General features: G+C 43.1%; 1 pseudogene; it reads left to right on the forward strand.

Moving 5' to 3' along the window:
• The first annotated feature begins 470 nt into the window (after window positions 1–470).
• LOC110789687 ((3S,6E)-nerolidol synthase 1-like) overlaps window positions 471–20,153 on the forward strand; it is a 42,021-nt pseudogene continuing 22,338 nt past the window's right edge.

A 20,153-nucleotide genomic window follows, 5' to 3' on the forward strand; every position in this document is an offset into this window, starting at 1 on the left:
TAGAGCACTTTTTTTTACTTTCTTACCTAAAAGTTATTGCATAATTACTTTTATTTCATTATATTTTATAAACATTTGACCTATATATTCATGTCAAAATAAAGAATCGACCTATATACTGATCATATAATTGTGATTTTTTTTTTGTTTTTCCATTTTCAGCAAGAGTATGAGCTTGTGTTAAGATATTAGATATTATTCTGTGAATATTCTGTAGAGTCCTAACTATGGTATGTTACCTAATGTGTAACCTAGGGTTTAGGTAACTGAGTTGTAATATATATATGTGTGTGATTAATGAGAATGATACGAGATTACACAATATTTGACATGGTATCAAAAGCCTAGGTTAAAAACCCTAGAATTTTTTTTTTTTTTTCCGCACGAGTTTGAGAGAGTTTGAGAACAGCGAATTCCGTCGCTTGTTGAGTACTGAGTTCTTAGGAGTTACAAATTCCTAGGGTATAACAATGGGTAACGAAGAGGAGCCACCACAAAAGACAATTGCCGTCGCCGTCGACCTAGACTACTATCTCGGGTCAGGTGACGGCCCCGGTAATGTCATCACCCATGTAAAACTTCGAGGAGCGTCGAACTACGATGAGTGGGCCAAAGCGGTTCGTCGCTCGATGATTTCAAAATTCAAATTTGGTTTCCTTGATGGGTCCGTGAAGGAGCCCATTACGGACGATACGAAGATGAAACATTGGATTGCGGTCAATTCGATGGTGGTGTCTTGGATCACAAACACCATTGACGAGAGTTTGCGTTCGAATCTGGAGGACTTTGATATTGCTCACGAGTTGTAAAGTCATTTGAGGACGCGGTACTGCGTCGTGTCGGGCACTAGGGTCTGCCATATTAAGATGGCTCTGAGTGGTTGCAAGCAGGGCACGTCTGAGGGCGTCATGGAGTACTATGGCCGCTGGTCGAAGGTATGGAAGGAGTACGTACAGTATGCATGAGTTCCCAGGTGTATATGTGCGGGTTGCACGTGTAATATAGCGAAGCAGGTGGGGGACATTCATGATGAAGATCGTCTGCACTATTTCCTAATTGGTCTGGATGATCACTATGAAGCCATTCGTGCACAACTGTTAGCATGATCGCCGTTGCCAGGACTCGACGAGGCGTACCAGACGGTTATGAATACCGAAACCATGCGCGCCAAGGCAGCGAGAGGTCCGGAGAGTGTCATGGCGTTCAAGGTCGAGACTAAGGCTCGGTCGAGGTCGGGAGATGCGAGTGGCAGATTTTGTGGTCATTGCAACCGTGAGAACCATGAGGAAGAAACTTGTTATCAGCTGATTGGATTTCCTGAATGGTGGGTTGAGAAGAAACGAGGTGGACGAGGGCCTGGTCGAGGAGGCAGGACGTCGATTAGAGGAGGCAGAGGAGCTCGTGGGGCAGCGTCGTCGACCAGTGGTGTCGCTCGTGCCAATGCCGTGAGCAATGTCACAGGAGGGGCGACAGCCACTGTGACGAGTGGAGACGGATCGCAGGGTGCAGTGACGACAACCAATCATGAGCTTGTTGGTGTGACGAAGGAGCAAGTCCAGCAAATTGTTGACATCTTGTCACGACCTTCAAACAAGTTGCAAGGTAATCTTGATTTACGATGGATTGTTGACAGTGGGGCATCACGTCATGTGACGGGTGACATTTCAATCCTGAGAAATATCAAAATATCAAGAAATCAACAGGTTGTGTTGCCAGACGGTCAACCTGCAAATTCAAATCAATATGGTTCGGTGGTCTTGGAGGATGGTTTCGTGCTCGATAATGTTCTATTTGTGCCTAAATTGAACTGCAATTTCATTTCTGTAACTCAATTAAGTGACGAATTACATTGTGCTGCTCAATTTACTAACAAAATGTGTGTTCTTCAGGACCGCTCGACGAGGATGGTGATTGGCGTAGGTGATCGACAGGAAGGACTATATTTTTTTCGTGGGGCTCCAAGGGTTCGTGTGCTAGCAGTGGAGTGTGTGGTCGACTTGTGGCATCAATGGATGGGGCATCCGTCGGAAAAAGTGTTGCAGTTACTTCCTCATGTGAGTCATAAGATTAGGAAGAATAAAACAATTTGTGATGTATGTCCGCGGGCGAGACAATGTAGGGAGAGTTTTCCAGTTAGTGTTGGTCGTGCTAGTCGTACATTTGAATTGGTTTATCTTGATTTATGGGGACCCTACAAGACCCCCTCGTCTTGTGGGGCAAAGTATTTTTTTACCATTGTTGACGATTATTCTAGAGGTGTTTGGATTTATTTACTGAGTAATAAAATGGAAGTTGAATCGACATTTCTTAATTTTGTTGCCATGATTAAGTGTCAGTTTAATCGATCCCTTAGAGTAGTACGCAGTGATAATGGTACTGAATTCAATTACTTACAAAATTATTTTCGTCAACATGGGATTCTGTTTGAGTCGTCGTGTGTTGGGATGCCTCAACAAAATGGGAGAGTCGAGAGAAAACACCAACACATTTTGAATGTTGGGAGGGCGTTACGTTTTCAAGGAAATCTTCCAATAAAATTTTGGGGGGAATGTGTTTTGGCCGCCTGTTACTTGATAAACCGTACACCTACCCCGATCCTTGACAATAAAACACCTTATGAGATGTTGTTTGGTAAACCACCATCGTATGTGCCTATCCGCGTGTTTGGGTGTCTGTGTTATGCATATAATCTACGGTGCAAAGGGGATAAGTTTGAGTCTCGGAGTCGTAGATGTGTGTTTCTGGGTTATCCGTTTGGCAGGAAGGGATGGCAACTTTATGATCTAGAGACACATGAGTTCTTCGTCTCACGGGATGTCAAGTTTCATGAAGGGACGTTTCCTTTCGTAGATGCATCGGATGTGTTGCCACTGGTGCATGATGGTGATGGGGGATTTGACCATTGGAGTTTGGATGAGAGTGGGACTACGGGTCCTAAGACCGTGTCGTCGCCTGCAGGTGATACTGATGGGGTGTCGTCGCCTACAGGTGATACTGAGGTAGTGTTGTCGCATCCGAGTGATGGTGAGGGGGTGTCGTTGACCAGTGGCGACGACAGGGGAGTGTCGTCGCCTGTGAGGGAGGAACAACAACATGAAACACCTAGTCGAGTGGATTCAGACGTCGTCTCCTCACCGACAGGTGAAGAGGAGACGACGGGTAGTGACGAGAGTGAGACAAGGCAGTGTGTGGAGGATACGGAGTTAGGAAGGGGGAAGCGTGCGAAGTTTCCGTCGACAAAGCTGAAAGACTGTGTGATACATACAATACGGGAAAAATATAGTACTTCCGCCAAAACACCTACGGCGTCATCACTCTCAGGTACTCCTTATCCTATCACATATTTGTTAATTATGAGCGTTTTTCGTCAAAGCACAGGCATTATATAGCAGCATTGCAAGAAGGGCAAGTTCCTAAGAGTTTTAAACAAGCGATGCAGCATGAGGGGTGGCGTCAGGCAATGGCTGCTGAAATCGACGCGTTGGAGGAACATGGGACATGGACGTTGGAAAATTTGCCGGAAGGGAAGAAAGCACTGGGGAGTAAATGGATGTATACTGAGAAGCGTGATGAGGATGGGAATTTGTTGAGACTGAAGGCTCGATTGGTATGTTTAGGGAATCATCAGGAGGAAGGGTTGGATTATAATGAGACATTCGCGCCCGTCGGGAAGATGGCGACAATTCGAACTTTCCTAGCTGTCACAGCTGTCAAACAGTGGGACGTGCATTAGATGGACGTACACAATGCGTTCTTGCACTGTGACTTGGAGGAAGAGATCTATATGAAGATTCCTCTTGGATTCCAGAAGAATCACTTTGACAAGGTGTGTCGAATGAGAAATTCGTTGTATGGGTTGAAACAAGCACCTAGATGTTGGTTCCAGAAGTTGTCGACGGCATTGACACACTATGGCTTTCGACAGTCGCTGTCCGATTATTCGCTCTTTACTCTGTCTAAAGGTACGTTGCAGCTGAGTGTGCTCATTTATGTGGACGACATGATTATCGCAGGCAATAACAAGTTTGCGCTTGAGAGTTTTAAGGCATACTTGAAGGAGTGTTTTAAAATGAAAGACCTCGGGGCTCTGAAGTACTTCCTTGGGTTAGAGGTGGCACGAAGTAGTCAAGGGTCCTATGTATGTCAGAGAAAATATGCCCTCGACATCATCTCAGAGGCCGGATTGTTGGGAGCAAAGCCTGTGGACTTTCCCATGGAACAGAATCATAGGTTGGCATTGGCAGACGGGCCAGACCTGTCGGACGGTGAGCAGTATAGGCGTCTGATCGGACGTTTGGTTTATTTGGCTGTCACGCGACCAGACGTTGCCTACTCTGTACATGTCCTATCTCAATTTATGCAAGCACCAAAGGAGGCACATTGGGAAGCAGCTTTGCGAGTAGTGAGATACTTGAAGAAGTGTCCGGGTCAAGGTATACTACTTCGGTCGGACAGTGCGTTGCAGTTGGAGGGGTGGTGCGATTCGGATTGGGCAGGGTGTCCATGTTAGGTTATGATACATATGACAATTCATAAATCATGCGGAAAAACCATAAAGCCAGGAAAGCATATTATTTACACATAATCATTTAGCATAGAATATATGCATACATGTTGTAGCGTGCCTTCCCTAGCTGCGCCCGAACCGAACAAGAACAAGTCATTAGGACTCCAAATGTCGTCCCTCCGTAGATAGTCCACAGTACGTCCGGATCCGCCTCAAGTTAGACCAACTAGAATCGCCCTTAAGGTGCTTAGGAATTTTCGGCTAGTGCTTGCAAGTGTATGGCTGATTTTTATTTCAAAAACTTACCCTTTGAATACTTCAATCGTACCCATAAATTGTGACCCTAGGCACCTATTTATAGGAGTATGGAAAAGGAATTATAATCCTACTAGGATGTGGATTTGCTAGTTAGAACTTTATTAGGACTCTAAATAACAAAACAAATCTAATAGGATTAGGATTTTAATCTTTGCACAAATCCTAATAGGATTAGGATTTCCCGCACAAGCATTGCACAAGCCGTGCACCCGCGCAAGCCTTGCGGCCCACGACAGGCGCACAGCCCGATACGATCCATATTTCCGTTTCCGGCAATATCATCGTTTCCGGAGTATTCATTTCTTGCTTGTGACGATCTCAGCTCCCACTGAAACCAAGATCCGTCGATTCCGAATATCCATAGATAGAGTATTTAATGCCATTAAATACTTGATCCGTTTACGTACTATTTGTGTGACCCTACGGGTTCAGTCAAGAGTAAGCTGTGGATTAATATCATTAATTCCACTTGAACTGAAGCGGCCTCTAGCTAGGCATTCAGCTCACTTGATCTCACTGAATTATTAACTTGTTAATTAATACTGAACCGCATTTATTAGACTTAACATAGAATGCATACTTGGACCAAGGGCATTATTTCCTTCAGTCTCCCACTTGTCCTTAGGGACAAGTGTGCATTTCCTAATTCCTTTGTCGCTCGATGCTTGCTCTTGAACATAAGGTAAGAGTTGTCATCCTTATTATGTCCAGAGGTGTTTCTCGGTTTCAGAGTTCAACTGATCAAATAAACAGATAATCATAGCCTATGATTCATCCGAGCACGGCCATGCATTTCACAGTTTCTAGCTCTCCGAGTGGCCTTGTACAACTTTTAAGCATCTCATCCCTATTTATGGGAGGACAATCCCAATCTTGCGATCTTGAGATTAGACTTCGTTTGATAGGTTATTACCTGAGCGTTGCCTTTATAGCCTCCTTTTACGGTGCGACGGTTGGTCAACGTCAAAGTAACCAGCTCTCAAACAAGTAATCTCAAATCACTCAGGTATTGAGGATTTAGTGTCTAATAATTTTAATGAAATTTACTTATGACAGATTTTCATCTCTTACAGTAAAGTTTCATAGGTCTGTCCGATACTAGTCTTCCCAAAGTAAGTATCTATGCAAATGATTATGACATTGCCATGTCCACATAGTTCAAGAAACAGAACTACTAGTCATCTTGCATTCTAGTCGTCTAACGTTTTCTATGCGTCCAATTTTATAGAAAATTCCGACTAGGGACCATTTTCAACTTTTGACATTCAAGTTCACTTGATAGACATTTCTTAGTCACAGGACTTGTCCTGACAGTCTATCTTGAATATATTGTCAAATTGAAGGGACTCATCATTTAATAAACCACAAATTAAATGGAAAAATGATTTCTATTCATTTATTGTGAATGATTAACCAATAATGTTTTACAAAGATTTAAACTCTAAAACTTTAAAACATTAAACAAGGATATCAAAGCCATTCTCCAATATGCTTGATTCCCATAGCTGCAGTGTGCGAGTTGTGCTTCGCCTGCGGCAGAGGTTTAGTCAATGGATCTGATATGTTGTCATCAGTTCCAATCTTGCTTATCTCGACTTCTTTTCTTTCAACGAACTCTCGTAGAAGGTGAAATCTACGAAGTACATGCTTGACTCTCTGGTGGTGTCTAGGCTCCTTTGCCTGTGCAATAGCTCCGTTATTATCACAATACAGGGCTATTGGTCCTTTAATGGAGGGGACTACACCAAGTTCGCCTATGAACTTCCTTAGCCATATAGCTTCCTTTGCTGCTTCATGTGCAGCAATGTACTCCGCTTCAGTTGTAGAATCCGCAATGGTGCTTTGCTTAGCACTTTTCCAGCTTACTGCACCTCCGTTGAGGCAGAAGACAAACCCAGACTGTGATCTGAAATCATCTTTGTCGGTTTGGAAACTTGCGTCCGTATAGCCTTTAACAATTAATTCATCATCTCCACCATAGACCAGGAAGTCATCTTTGTGTCTTTTCAGGTACTTCAGAATATTCTTGGCAGCAGTCCAATGCGCCTCTCCTGGGTCTGACTGGTATCTGCTCGTAGCACTGAGTGCGTACGCAACATCCGGGCGTGTACATATCATAGCATACATTATTGAACCAATCAATGATGCATATGGAATCCCATTCATTCATCTACGCTCATCAAGTGTTTTTGGGCACTGAGTCTTGCTTAGAGTTATTCCATGAGACATGGGTAGGTAGCCTCGCTTGGAGTCTGCCATTTTGAACCTATCAAGCACCTTATTGATATAAGTGCTTTGACTAAGTCCAATCATCTTTTTAGATCTATCTCTGTAAATCTTGATGCCCAATATGTACTGTGCTTCTCCTAGAACCTTCATCGAAAAAAATTTCCCAAGCCAAATCTTGACAGAGTTCAACATAGGAATGTCATTTCCGATAAGTAATATGTCGTCGACATATAATACTAGAAAAGAAATTTTTCTCCCACTGACCTTCTTGTATACACAAGATTCGTCTGCGTTCTTGATGAAACCAAAGTCACTGACTGCTTCATCAAAACGTATATTCCAGCTCCTGGATGCCTGCTTCAATCCGTAGATTGATTTCTTTAGCTTGCATACCTTTTTAGCATTCTTTGGATCCTCAAAACCTTCAGGCTGTGTCATAAACACAGTTTCTGTTAAAACACCGTTTAAGAAAGCAGTTTTGACATCCATCTGCCATATTTCGTAATCTTAATATGCAGCGATTGCTAACATTATCCGAATAGACTTCAGCATTGCAACTGGTGAAAAGGTTTCATCGTAATCCACGCCGTGGACTTGCCTGTAACCTTTTGCAACCAATCTAGCTTTGAAAACTTCAAGTTTCCCATCCTTGTCCTTTTTCAGTTTGAAAACCCATTTGCTTCCAATGGCTTGGTAGCCATCCGGCAAATCGACCAAATCCCATACTTGGTTTTCAGACATGGAGTCTAATTCAGATTGCATGGCTTCTTGCCATTGCTTGGAGCTAGGGCTCGTCATAGCTTGTTTGTAAGTCGCAGGTTCATCACTTTCAAGTAATAGAACGTCATAGCTCTCGTTCGTCAAAATACCTAAGTACCTTTCCGGTTGAGATCTATATCTTTGCGATCTACGCGGGGTAACATTTCTAGATTGGCCATGATTCTCGCCAGATTCTTCTAAAGACCTCTAAGTTTCATCCTGAATGTCATCTTGAGCATTCTCTAGAGTTTGTTGTTCGACTCGAATTTCTTCGAGGTCTACTTTTCTCCCACTTGTCATTTTGGAAATGTGATCTTTCTCCAAAAAGACACCATCTCGAGCAACAAACACCTTGTTCTCAGATGTATTGTAGAAGTAATACCCCTTTATTTCCTTTGGATAGCCCACAAGGATACATTTGTCAGATTTCGGATGAAGTTTGTCTGAAATTAATCGTTTGACGTATACTTCACATCCCCAAATCTTAAGAAAAGACACATTTGGAGGCTTTCCAAACCATAACTCATATGGAGTCTTTTCGACAGCTTTAGACGGAGCTCTATTTATAGTGAGTGCAGCTGTATTTAGTGCATGTCCCCAAAATTCTAATGGAAGTTCGGCCTGACCCATCATTGACCTGACCATGTCTAGCAAGGTTCTGTTCCTCCGTTCCGACACACCGTTCCATTGTGGTGTTCCAGGAGGAGTCAATTCTAATAGAATTCCACATTCTTTCAGATGGTCATCAAATTCATAGCTCAGATATTCACCGCCTCTATCAGACCGCAGTGCCTTAATCTTCTTGCCTAATTGATTCTCTACTTCACTCTGAAATTCCTTGAATTTGTCAAAGGATTCAGACTTATGCTTCATTAGGTAGACATAACCATATCTACTGAAGTCATCAGTAAAAGTGATAAAGTAGCTGAAACCACCTCTAGCATTTGTACTCATTGGTCCACATACATCTGTATGGATTAAACCCAATAGTTCAGTTGCTCTTTCTCCAACTTTAGAGAAAGGTTGCTTTGTCATTTTGCCAAGTAAACATGATTCGCATTTACCATAATCCTCTAAGTCAAATGGTTCTAGAATTCCTTCCTTTTGAAGTCTTTCTAACCGTTTCAAGTTTATATGGCCTAATCGACAATGCCACAGATAGGTGAGATCTGAATCATCCTTTTTGGCCTTTTTGGTATTTATGTTATAAACTTGTTTGTCGTGATCTAATAAATAAAGTCCATTGACTAATCTAGCAGATCCATAAAACATCTCTTTAAAATAAAACGAACAACTATTGTCTTTTATTAAAAAGGAAAATCCCTTAGCATCTAAGCAAGAAACTGAAATGATGTTTTTAGTAAGACTTGGAACATGGAAACATTCTTCCAGTTCCAAAACTATCCCGGAGGGCAACGACAAATAATAAGTTCCTACAGCTAATGCAGCAATACGTGCTCCATTTCTCACTCGTAGGTCGACTTCACCCTTGCTTAACTTTCTACTTCTTCTTAGTCCCTGTGGATTGGAACATAAGTGTGAGCCACAACCTGTATCTAATACCCAAGAAGTTGAATTAGCAAGTATACAGTCTATAACGAAAATACCTGAAGATGGAACGACTGTTCCGTTCTTCTGATCTTCCTTTAGCTTCAAGCAATCTCTCTTCCAATGCCCCTTCTTCTTGCAGTAGAAGCATTCGGATTCAGAAGTGGGTTGACTGACCTTCCTCTTTTCAGACTTGGCGCCAGTTTGCTTAGTTGGGCTGGCCTTGTTGCCACCTTTCTTAGCATTCCTCTTCTTTCCAGATTTCTTGAACTTGCCCCCACGCACCATAAGCACATCTTGCTTATCAGTTTTGAGCGTCTTTTCAGCGGTTTTCAGCATACCGTGAAGCTCAGTGAGCGTTTTGTCCAGACTATTCATACTGTAGTTCAGTTTAAACTGATCATACTCGTTATGAAGAGAATGGAGGATGGTGTCTACAGCCATTTCCTGAGAGAATTGCTGATCCAGCCGACTCATATTCTCAATGAGTCCAATCATTTTGAGAACATGTGGACTTACGGGCTCGCCTTTCTTATGCTTGGTCTCAAGAATTTGCCTATGAGTCTCGAATCTTTCGACTCGAGCCAGATCTTGGAACATGTTCTTCAACTCACCGATGATTGTGAAAGCATCTGAGTTGATGAACGTTTTCTGCAGATCTGCACTCATGGTGGCGAGCATTAGACATTTCACATCCTTGTTGGCATCAATCCAACGATTGAGGGCTGCCTGAGTGACCCCGTCGCCTGCGGCTTCGGGCATCGCCTCTTCCAGGACATACTCCTTTTCTTCCTGCATAAGAACTATTTGCAAGTTCCTTTGCCAGTCAAGGAAGTTTTTCCCGCTCAACTTCTCCTTTTCGAGAATTGATCGAATGTTGAATGAATTGTTGTTTGCCATAATTAAAACTACAATTGAAAAGAATAAACAAATAAATAACCATTCACAGTTTCTCTTAATAAACTTAAATTCTAGCATACATGCATAATTCAATGTTCATTAAGCATTTTATTCAAGTTATGTGTTCCGGCAGGTGTGAATAAAATGATTCCAAGATCCTAAAATCATTGAAGAATTAAGCACAGTTTGTCGACTTAATCCTAAAACATCTTAGGTAAGCAAAAGCCTTTTGCTAATAGTCTAGAAACTATTCTTGGTTGATAGGTACGTCTAAGAACTTATTAGGTAAACCTATCGATTTTGCCACGACATAAAAGGACTCCTTACTTATATCGTTGAGTTTCACCAAAACTAACATGTACTCACAATTATTTGTGTACCTTGCCCCTTTTGGACCAATAAGTAACACCTCGCTGAGCGAAAACTATTACTAGATTGATGTAAAGGATATCCAAGCAAGTGTATATTTTGGCATGGCACCTTTTAACTCAATTTTTAAGTTTGGAACTTAAGGCTTTTACTATGTTGGTTAGATATTAAGTGAACTAAAATCCTTAATCATGCAACATAATCAAGCTTTAATCTCATGCATATTTAAGACATATTTAAAAGCAATAAATAACTTAAAACATGCATAAGATAAATGTGATCTAGTATGGCCCGACTTCATCTTGAAGCTTCAACTTCAAAGTCCGTCTTGAAAATCTCCGTGGGAGGCACCATTTTCTTCAAATAGGATAAGCTATAATTAAAACTAATTACAACTATTTGATGGTACGCAGACCATATTTGAATTGAAAAACAATTTTGGTACTTTAGACCAATTACATTAAAATTAATGGTACGCAGACCATATTTTCTATCCTATTTGGGCCATACTAGTCACTTCATAACCTGCAAAACAGTACATATACAATATATACCATTCACCCATTCATTATCATGAATGGCCCACATAGCTGGTTAGTAAAACACATTATGCATCACATAAACATTTGCAGCAATTAATCAAGGGCACCAATAATCTATCAATTATTCAGTCCTTATTAATTCTAATCAAGTTGTTTTAACCTTAAGGATTTGTAGACCTAATCAAGAGTTTATGACTAAAAGGGCTCCCACTTAAACCAATAAATTTATATGCTTTACTAATTTTAAACATAAAAAATGTATTTCTAGTCTAACCGGAAACATACAAATTTAATTAAAATTTAAAGCTCATATAAATTTATAATTGAATCCGCTTATTTAATTTATTTTTCAGTCGTATTTAAATTAATTCATGATTTTTATTTTAGTAAAATAATTAGAATAAATAAAATTTATTATAATTATAATATTCAAAATTAAAATCCAAGAAAACAATTTAAATTATTAATTTTAAAATTAATTAAAATTACGAAAACTGAAAATTTCAAGTTAAAATTTTAAAACGATCTAATCGTAACGCAACAACCCCACGCAACGCATAGCCATGGGCCACACGCACACAGCCATCGCTGGCCATGTGCGCGCAGCCCATGCGCTGCGTCGCATCGCTGTTGCTCACCATCGCAAGGCGCGCGCCAGCGCTCATCGCAACAAGCACGCTGCTCACCATCGATGGGCGCAGCGCTCGTCGCATGCGCACGCTGCTCACCATCGCTGGGCGCAGCGCTCGTCGCACGCTTGCGCGAGGCAGTGCGCGCTGTGGCGCAGCTCGCTTGCTGCCCACACGCGACTGCTCGTGCCTTGCTCTCGCCCTTGCCCATGCGCCCATCGCACACAGCCCACGACACAAGGCAGGGCTGCTGCCTTGTGCTCGTGCACCATGCCCTTGCTCGCTGCATTCGTACCGCATGGGCGACGAGCTCCCTTGCTCGTCGTCGCATGCCCGCACTATACAACACCCCTTAAGGGTAACACGTAGCGTCCATTGCTTTGTGCGTGCAAGTTATATGAGCGAATTGCATAAAAATTAAAAAATTTATTTTCAAAATTAATGACAAATTAATAAATCATATTAATTTCATAATTTTAGGGCGAAAAATCGAAAATTTATTAATTTATTGATTTCCGATTAACATGGATTCAAGTCTAGGTCATAAAAATTTAAAATTTAACATAAATTTACAATTTTTATGGTGGTTTTTAATCATAGGTATCTAATTAAATTATAACTAATTATGAAAATCAAATTAATTCTAAATTATTCCAATTTTCAACAAATTAATCATTATTACGAATTAGATTGCATAATTAACAAGGCTAGGCATTCAAACTTGTTAAACATATACAGTAGGTCAATCAAAAATTCAAGATTTATCAACAAGAATCGCAAATATTTAATTTAACATCTTAAATTTACGAAATTTTGCGTTCGAAAAACTAAAACCTCCGAAAAGTCATAGTTAGGCTTCGAATATGAGAATTCTGCGTTCGGCCGAAAAAACTTTTTTTGTCAAAATTTTAGAATGCCTTTTACATGCGGAATTGACACAAAAATCACTCGATTTGGATGAGTAACGAAGAAACTGCCGAAAAACTGCGTACGTATAATTAAATAAACGCAATTTGCAATTAATTAACAATTACGAAAATTAATCACCCCTTTTAATTATTGCAAATTTGTAATATTTAACCATGTTTATGCAATTTAGATTATGAAAATAATAAGAGGCTCGTGATACCACTGTTAGGTTATGATACATATGACAATTCATAAATCATGCGGAAAAACCATAAAGCCAGGAAAGCATATTATTTACACATAATCATTTAGCATAGAATAGATGCATACATGTTGTAGCGTGCCTTTCCTAGCTGCGCCCGAACCGAACAAGAACAAGTCTTTAGGACTCCAAATGTCGTCCCTTCGTAGATAGTCCACAGTACGTCCGGATCCGGCTCAAGTTAGACCAACTAGAATCGCCCTGAAGGTGCTTAGGAATTTTCGGCTAGTGCTTGCAAGTGTATGGCTGATTTTTATTTCAAAAACTTACCCTTTGAATACTTCAATCGTACCCATAAATTGTGACCCTAGGCACCTATTTATAGGAGTATGGAAAAGGAATTATAATCCTACTAGGATGTGGATTTGCTAGTTAGAACTTTATTAGGACTCTAAATAACAAAACAAATCTAATAGGATTAGGATTTTAATCTTTGCACAAATCCTAATAGGATTAGGATTTCCCGCACAAGCATTGCACAAGCCGTGCACCCGCGCAAGCCTTGCGGCCCACGACAGGCGCACAGCCCACGCTGCTGTGCTGCGCGCGCGCGCCCTTGGTTGGGCCTGGCCTTGCGCTGGGCCTGGTCGAGGCGTGCGTTGGTGCGTGCGGCTCGCTGGGCGATGGCCTGGCTTCGTGCTGGGCCTTCTTCTAGCGGGCCTCGTCCGATGCTAATTCGTACGATACGCTTCCGATTAAATTCCCGATTCCGGAATTCATTTCCGATACGAACAATATTTAATATTTCCGATTTCGGAATTAATTTCCGTTTCGAACAAATATTTAATATTTCCGTTTCCGGAATTATTTTCCGATTCCGATAATATTTCCGATTCTGACAATATTTCCGTTTCCGGCAATATTTCCGATTCCGGCAATATTTCCATTTCCGATAATATTTTCCGATGCGTACCATGTTTCCGTTTCCGGCAACATCTACGACTTGGATAATATTTATATTTCCGATACGATCCATATTTCCGTTTCCGGCAATATCATCGTTTCCGGAGTATTCATTTCTTGCTTGTGACGATCTCAGCTCCCACTGAAACCAAGATCCGTCGATTCCGAATATCCATAGATAGAGTATTTAATGCCATTAAATACTTGATCCGTTTACGTACTATTTGTGTGACCCTACGGGTTCAGTCAAGAGTAAGCTGTGGATTAATATCATTAATTCCACTTGAACTGAAGCGGCCTCTAGCTAGGCATTCAGCTCACTTGATCTCACTGAATTATTAACTTGTTAATTAATACTGAACCGCATTTATTAGACTTAACATAGAATGCATACTTGGACCAAGGGCATTATTTCCTTCAGTCCAATGACGCGTCGGTCGGTGACTGGATGGTTTGTGTCACTTGGTATGTCGCCAGTCTCTTGGAAGACCAAGAAACAACATATTGTTTTTCGGTCGTTTGCTGAGGCAGAACATCGGTCGATGGCAGGTCTGACGTGTGAGTTGAAGTGGTTGAAACAACTACTACGCGACTTGGGGGTGACACACGACCAAGGCATGAGGATGTATTGCGACAGTCAGTCTGCGTTGCATATTGCACAGAATCCGGTGTTCCATGAAAGGACAAAACACATCGAGTCAGATTGTCATTTTATTGGAGATGCAATCAAGGAAGGGATCATCAGTCCGTCGTACGTGTCGACGAAGGTTCAGTTAGCAGATATTTTCACCAAAGCGTTGGGGAAGGCGCAATTTGAGTTTTTTCTGAACAAGATGGGCATTCGAGATCTACATGCTCCACCTTGAGGGGGGATCTTAAGATATTAGATATTATTCTATGAATATTCTGTAGAGTCCTAACTATGTTATGTTACCTAATGTGTAACCTAGGGTTTAGGTAACTGAGTTGTAATATATATATATGTGTGTGATTAATGAGAATGATACGAGATTACACAATATTTGACAGCTTGAAAAGTTAGTGAAGAAGATAAAAGAAACAATGGGAAGTTCGAGGGAAAATGATGATAAAATACAAGAGTTGGTAATGATTGATGCCATTCAGAGGTTGGGACTTGAATGTTACTTTAGAGACGATATCCATGTTGCATTGAAAAATTGTAGCGAAACCGAAGAATGTAGTGATAATCTTCATGATGTTGCTCTTCGTTTTCGGATACTTAGACAAGCAGGGTACAATGTTCAAGCAGGTTTGTATCCTAACATTTAAAAGTTGCATTATGTTGGCCTTATATCCACCGATTTCAAGAAAAAAAAATATTCAAATAAGTTCAGATTGATTTTTTGATAAGATAAGTTTAGGAAAAATAAGGGATATTCAAGTATAATTATAACTAAAATAAGTTCCGATAAGTTAAAATAAGTGTTGATAAGTTCATATCGATAAGCTCAGTTTAATTCATATAAGATTAGTTCGGAAAAAATAAGTGAAAATCAGTTAAATAGAATAACCTATGCAATCCAATTATGGTTTTATAAGTCGTAATGAGTAGAGTTTTAGGCCTAGATGTGGTGTTCTTAGTTTGTGGTTTTTTCGCGTGTATGTGTGGCCGTGTGGGGGTTGGGGGGGGAGGGGAGGGGGGGGGGTGTTGGTTCCTTCGTAGACGATTTGCGCACTTTAAGGTGTACTCCGTTTTGGTATCAATATATCGTTTACTTAACCAAAAGAAGATAAATCGGAAAAGAAAAGGTTACAATAAAGATTGTCCGTCCGATATAAAACCTATTGTATTTGCAATTTTATTATACATGGACGAAAATTCTTGTAAAAGATAGTCTAATAGATTTTGTTTGGGCTCCCAATAGAATACCAATTGGGCCATTAAGTCCAAAGCCCAAGGGCTCACAACAACAACATCAAACCCACTACAGTCCAAAAGGCTATTTAGCCGCCAATCAAGGCCCAATGCCCACTTGCAATAAATAACCTAAGGGGATTTATTGTACAAACACTATAAATAAGCCGCCAGGGCTCACTTACCAAGGTACGTCCATTTCACGCCTTAAGACTACTCTTCTAAAGAACTTCTCTCTCTAGAATCCGAGCATTGTTCTTACTTAGGCATCGGAGGGGCTTTCCTCGGAAACACCCCCGAGGCTAGTAACTTGTTTATTGTGCAGGTTGACTTGGACACGACGCATTCGAGCTAGCAAGATCTTCAACACACACGAAGGGCCTTAATTTGAAGCCCATTGTTTCACCCACTTTAACACCGGAACAATTTGGTGCCGTCTGTGGGGAAGAACACTTGAAAGCTCCGAAAAACACTTCACTTTCCACGTAAAAAATGGAAATCCCCAACAATGACAACCAGGTGGGAGATGTCCTTGTCCAAACGGATTCGGAATCCGATGGAGGGGAGCAGTTGCACTCAGTGGCAAGATCGTAGCCAACAAGGGCCACCGCCACAACCAGCAGACCACTCCCTTCTCGAGAAGAGCTCGCTGCGGCCATGACCATCATGCAGAACTTCCTCTTCAACGAGAAAGAAGAAGCCCAGGCAGTAGCACGGCGAGAAGCGAGAAGATCTAGGCGACAGGTATTGCTGAACATGCCCTCGACTGACGAGGACAATGTGAGGCCCGTGCAAGATCTCTCCACATTGTCAGGAACGCACCTAATGACAAGGTGGAGAGAGAGAGCACGTGGGATACGCAGCAGAGAGCTGCACAGCAGCCAGAGTGGTTCGCAACACCGTCTCCAACACCGCAAGCTCTCCAAAGCGGGGCAAGTGATCGCACTCGGATCCGAAGCTCGGTCCATAGCAGGCTGCGACCTTCGGTTCATGACAGGCTGGGTAGCCCCTGTGGGTCCAGTAGACAACCCGAAGGCAACGGCCAGTCGAGAAGGAGAAGGAGAAGTGACCGAACTCCTAGCCCCCTACACGCCCCCAAGCAATCCCTTAGAGGGAACTCGAAGAGCGAAGGTATCAGGGCGAGGCTAGGAAAGAGGATCATGACTCCAGCATCGTCCCCATTCTCGGATGACATTGTCATGGAAACAATCCCCAAAGTGAGGCTGCCAGCACACTTGACATACAGTGGGATTACGGATCCGAGGGATCACGTCATCTCCTATGAACAACAGATGTTTCTAAGTCCCTACTCCGAAGCCTGTTGGTGCAAATACTTCCCAACCACGCTGACAGGAGTTGCGGGAGAATGGTTCAGATCGCTGCCGAAAGGATCGATCAAAAGTTGGAAGAAGCTGAAGAAAAGGTTCTGTGTGCAGTTCGTGAGCAACAATCGCCCAGAACGAACCACCGCCGAGATAACTTCTATACAGCAAGAAATGGACGAGAGCTTGCGAGACTTCATGGCTAGATTCATGAAGGAATCCACCAACATTCCGAACCTGTAGCCAGACGTGGCAATCTTCGCTTTGAAGCACGCGCTACGGGAGGGAAAATTTCGAGACAAACTGACAATGAAAAACCCCTCCAAGATAGCGGACGTACTCCAAATGGCAGATGCGTTCATCAGAACAGAAGAGTTCAACAAGGCCGCGGCAAGGCTAAGAGGTTCCTCGGATCCGAAAGATAACAAAGTAAATCAAAGTAAGCCCGAGGGCAACTCGAGAAAGGGAAAAGAGAAGGTGGGTGCGAGAGAGGCGAGCCCAAAGAAGGATGGGAAAAAGGGTGAATTTCAACCCAAATACACCAACTACACTCCACTCGCCATACCCCGAAGAGAAATCTTCAATCTCCACAAAGATGATGAAAAGTGGAAGCTACCAGACAAGCTCAGATCCAACCCCCTCCGTAGGAACAAGAACAAGTGGTGCGAGTTCCACGATGACTTCGGCCATACCACTGAGGAATGCAACTCGCTGAAGGACAACATCGAGGACCTCATCTGTCGAGGCTACCTAAAGCAATACTTGCTCGACCATAGAACGGAGAGGGAAGAAAAAGAGAAAGCAACATCTGGAAAGCCACAAGAGCAAGCCCAGAGAAGAGTCCATGAGACCGAGGGGCAAAAGAAGAAACCAATTCTCGTGGTGTTCGGAGGACAAAGGTCCGGCCACGCCAGCAAGAAACACTTAAGAGCTCTCTCCCACCGAGTCAACTTCAGCAATGTTGGGGAGAACCAGCCTACCCCCCCGAACATGACCTTCACTGCTGATGACTGCCTCGGGACCCAGTACAAACATGACGACCCGTTGGTGATCGAAATGGATCTCAACAACCACAATGTCCACAGAGTACTAGTTGATGGAGGAAGCGCCGTCAACATCATCTTCAGGAACTGTTTCGAGCAGCTCATCCTCGAAGAAGGAGAAGAGTCACTGACCAAGGTCAGCTACCAATTGATCGGATTCAACGGATCCGCAGCTATTCCCCGAGGAAAGATCACCCTACCCGTCACAATCGGCCAAGGCCTGGCGGCGAGAAACGTCCGAGAAGAATTCCTGGTGATGGACTGCGACTCAGTGTGTAACGTCATCATGGGACGAACCATGATCCACAAAATACAAGCAGTCCCATCCACATACCATCAGATGATGATGTACATCTCGGATGCAGGCTTCGCCGAGCGGATAAAAGGCGACCAAGAGGTGGCAAGGTCAACCTGTCACACTGCCATCCGAAAGCCGAAGGTAGGAGACAGTCCTGAGGACGAAGATGAGAAGAGCCCTCCCCCAGGTGGAGAAAAAGATGCCAAGAGGAGAAAGGCAGAGCCGAGCAGTCTGGTAAAGCCCGCAGAGGTTGATGCTCGACCAGAGACCCTTTCCCCCGAACCAAACCAAGAAATGGAAGACATTCCCCTAGAGGATGATTCAGACAGAAGTGTCCGAATAGGTAAAGGCCTAGGCTCGGGACTTCGAATAGAGTTGATCCAGTTGCTAAGGGATCACAAAGACATCTTCGCGTGGTCGGCGGCTGACATGCCAGGGATAGATCCGAAGATGATCTGTCACAAGCTGGATGTCAGTCCCGAAGCTCGGCCAATCAAACAGAAGAAAAGAAACTACTCCTCGGAGAAAGCTATCGCCGAAGAGGTGAAGAAACTACAAGAGGCAGGCTTCATCGAGCCATGCATGTACCCCCAAGTGGTTGGCCAACGTGGTCATGGTCAAAAATGCGAATGGCTCATGGCGCATGTGCGTCGATTTCACTGACCTGAACCGAGCCTGCCCAAAAGATTGCTATCCCCTCCCGAGGATAGATCAGCTAGTGGACTCAACCAGTGGCCATGCATTGCTGAGCTTCATGGACGCCTTTTCAGGGTACCACCAAGTGTTCATGCACCCCGACGATAGAGCGAAGACTGCCTTCATCACAAGCGCGGGAGTGTTCAACTACAGAATGATGCCTTTCGGATTGAAAAATGCCGGAGCCACCTACCAAAGGCTAGTTGATCACGTCTTCGCCGATCAAAAGGGAAGGAACGTCGAGGTTTATGTGGACGATTCCATAGTAAAAAGCGTGAAGGAAGAAGATCACATCAAAGACTTGGCTGAGACCTTCGCCAACCTGAGGAAATACAACATGAAATTGAACCCGAAGAAATGTGTCTTCGGGGTAAAGTCAGGGAAATTCCTCGGATTCATGGTGAGCGAAAGGGGAATAGACGCGAACCCGGACAAGGTCCAGGCTGCGCTAGATTTACCCGAGCCGAAGACAAAGAGAGACGTGCAAAGGCTAATAGGCAGGTTAGCCGCACTGTCGAGATTCATATCGAAAGCTTCGGATAAAGGGGCACCCTTCTTCAAAGCTCTCAAACCTAAGACCCTCCCAGGAGGAGAAGCAGAACCCATCAAAAAGAAAGGCGTCCCGAGGAAAGTGGACCCCGAGTTGACATGGGAACAAGAGCAAAGAGACGCATTCCAGCAACTCAAGGCTCACTTAGCTCAACTGCCGACGCTAGCCAGGCCAAAAGAAGGGGAAAATCTGTACTTGTACGTCGCAGTCAGCCCTGGAACTGTAAGCGCAGTGCTCCTCCGAGAGGAGGAAAAGAAACAACAGCCAATCTATTTTACCAGCCGAACCTTGACAGACGCCGAAACTCGGTACCTGCTCATTGAGAAAGTAGCATACGCGGTGGTGGTAGCAGCTCGGAAACTGAGACCCTATTTCGATTCCCATCAAATAGTGGTGCTAACTAACCAACAACTGGAGAAAGTGCTAGACAAAATAGAGAGATCGGGAAGATTGGTTGCATGGGCTTTCGAGCTATCTGAGTTCGGGATCAAGT

The sequence above is a fragment of the Spinacia oleracea genome, chromosome 6 (assembly GCF_020520425.1).
Source record: "Spinacia oleracea cultivar Varoflay chromosome 6, BTI_SOV_V1, whole genome shotgun sequence".
Lineage (NCBI taxonomy): Eukaryota > Viridiplantae > Streptophyta > Magnoliopsida > Caryophyllales > Amaranthaceae > Spinacia > Spinacia oleracea.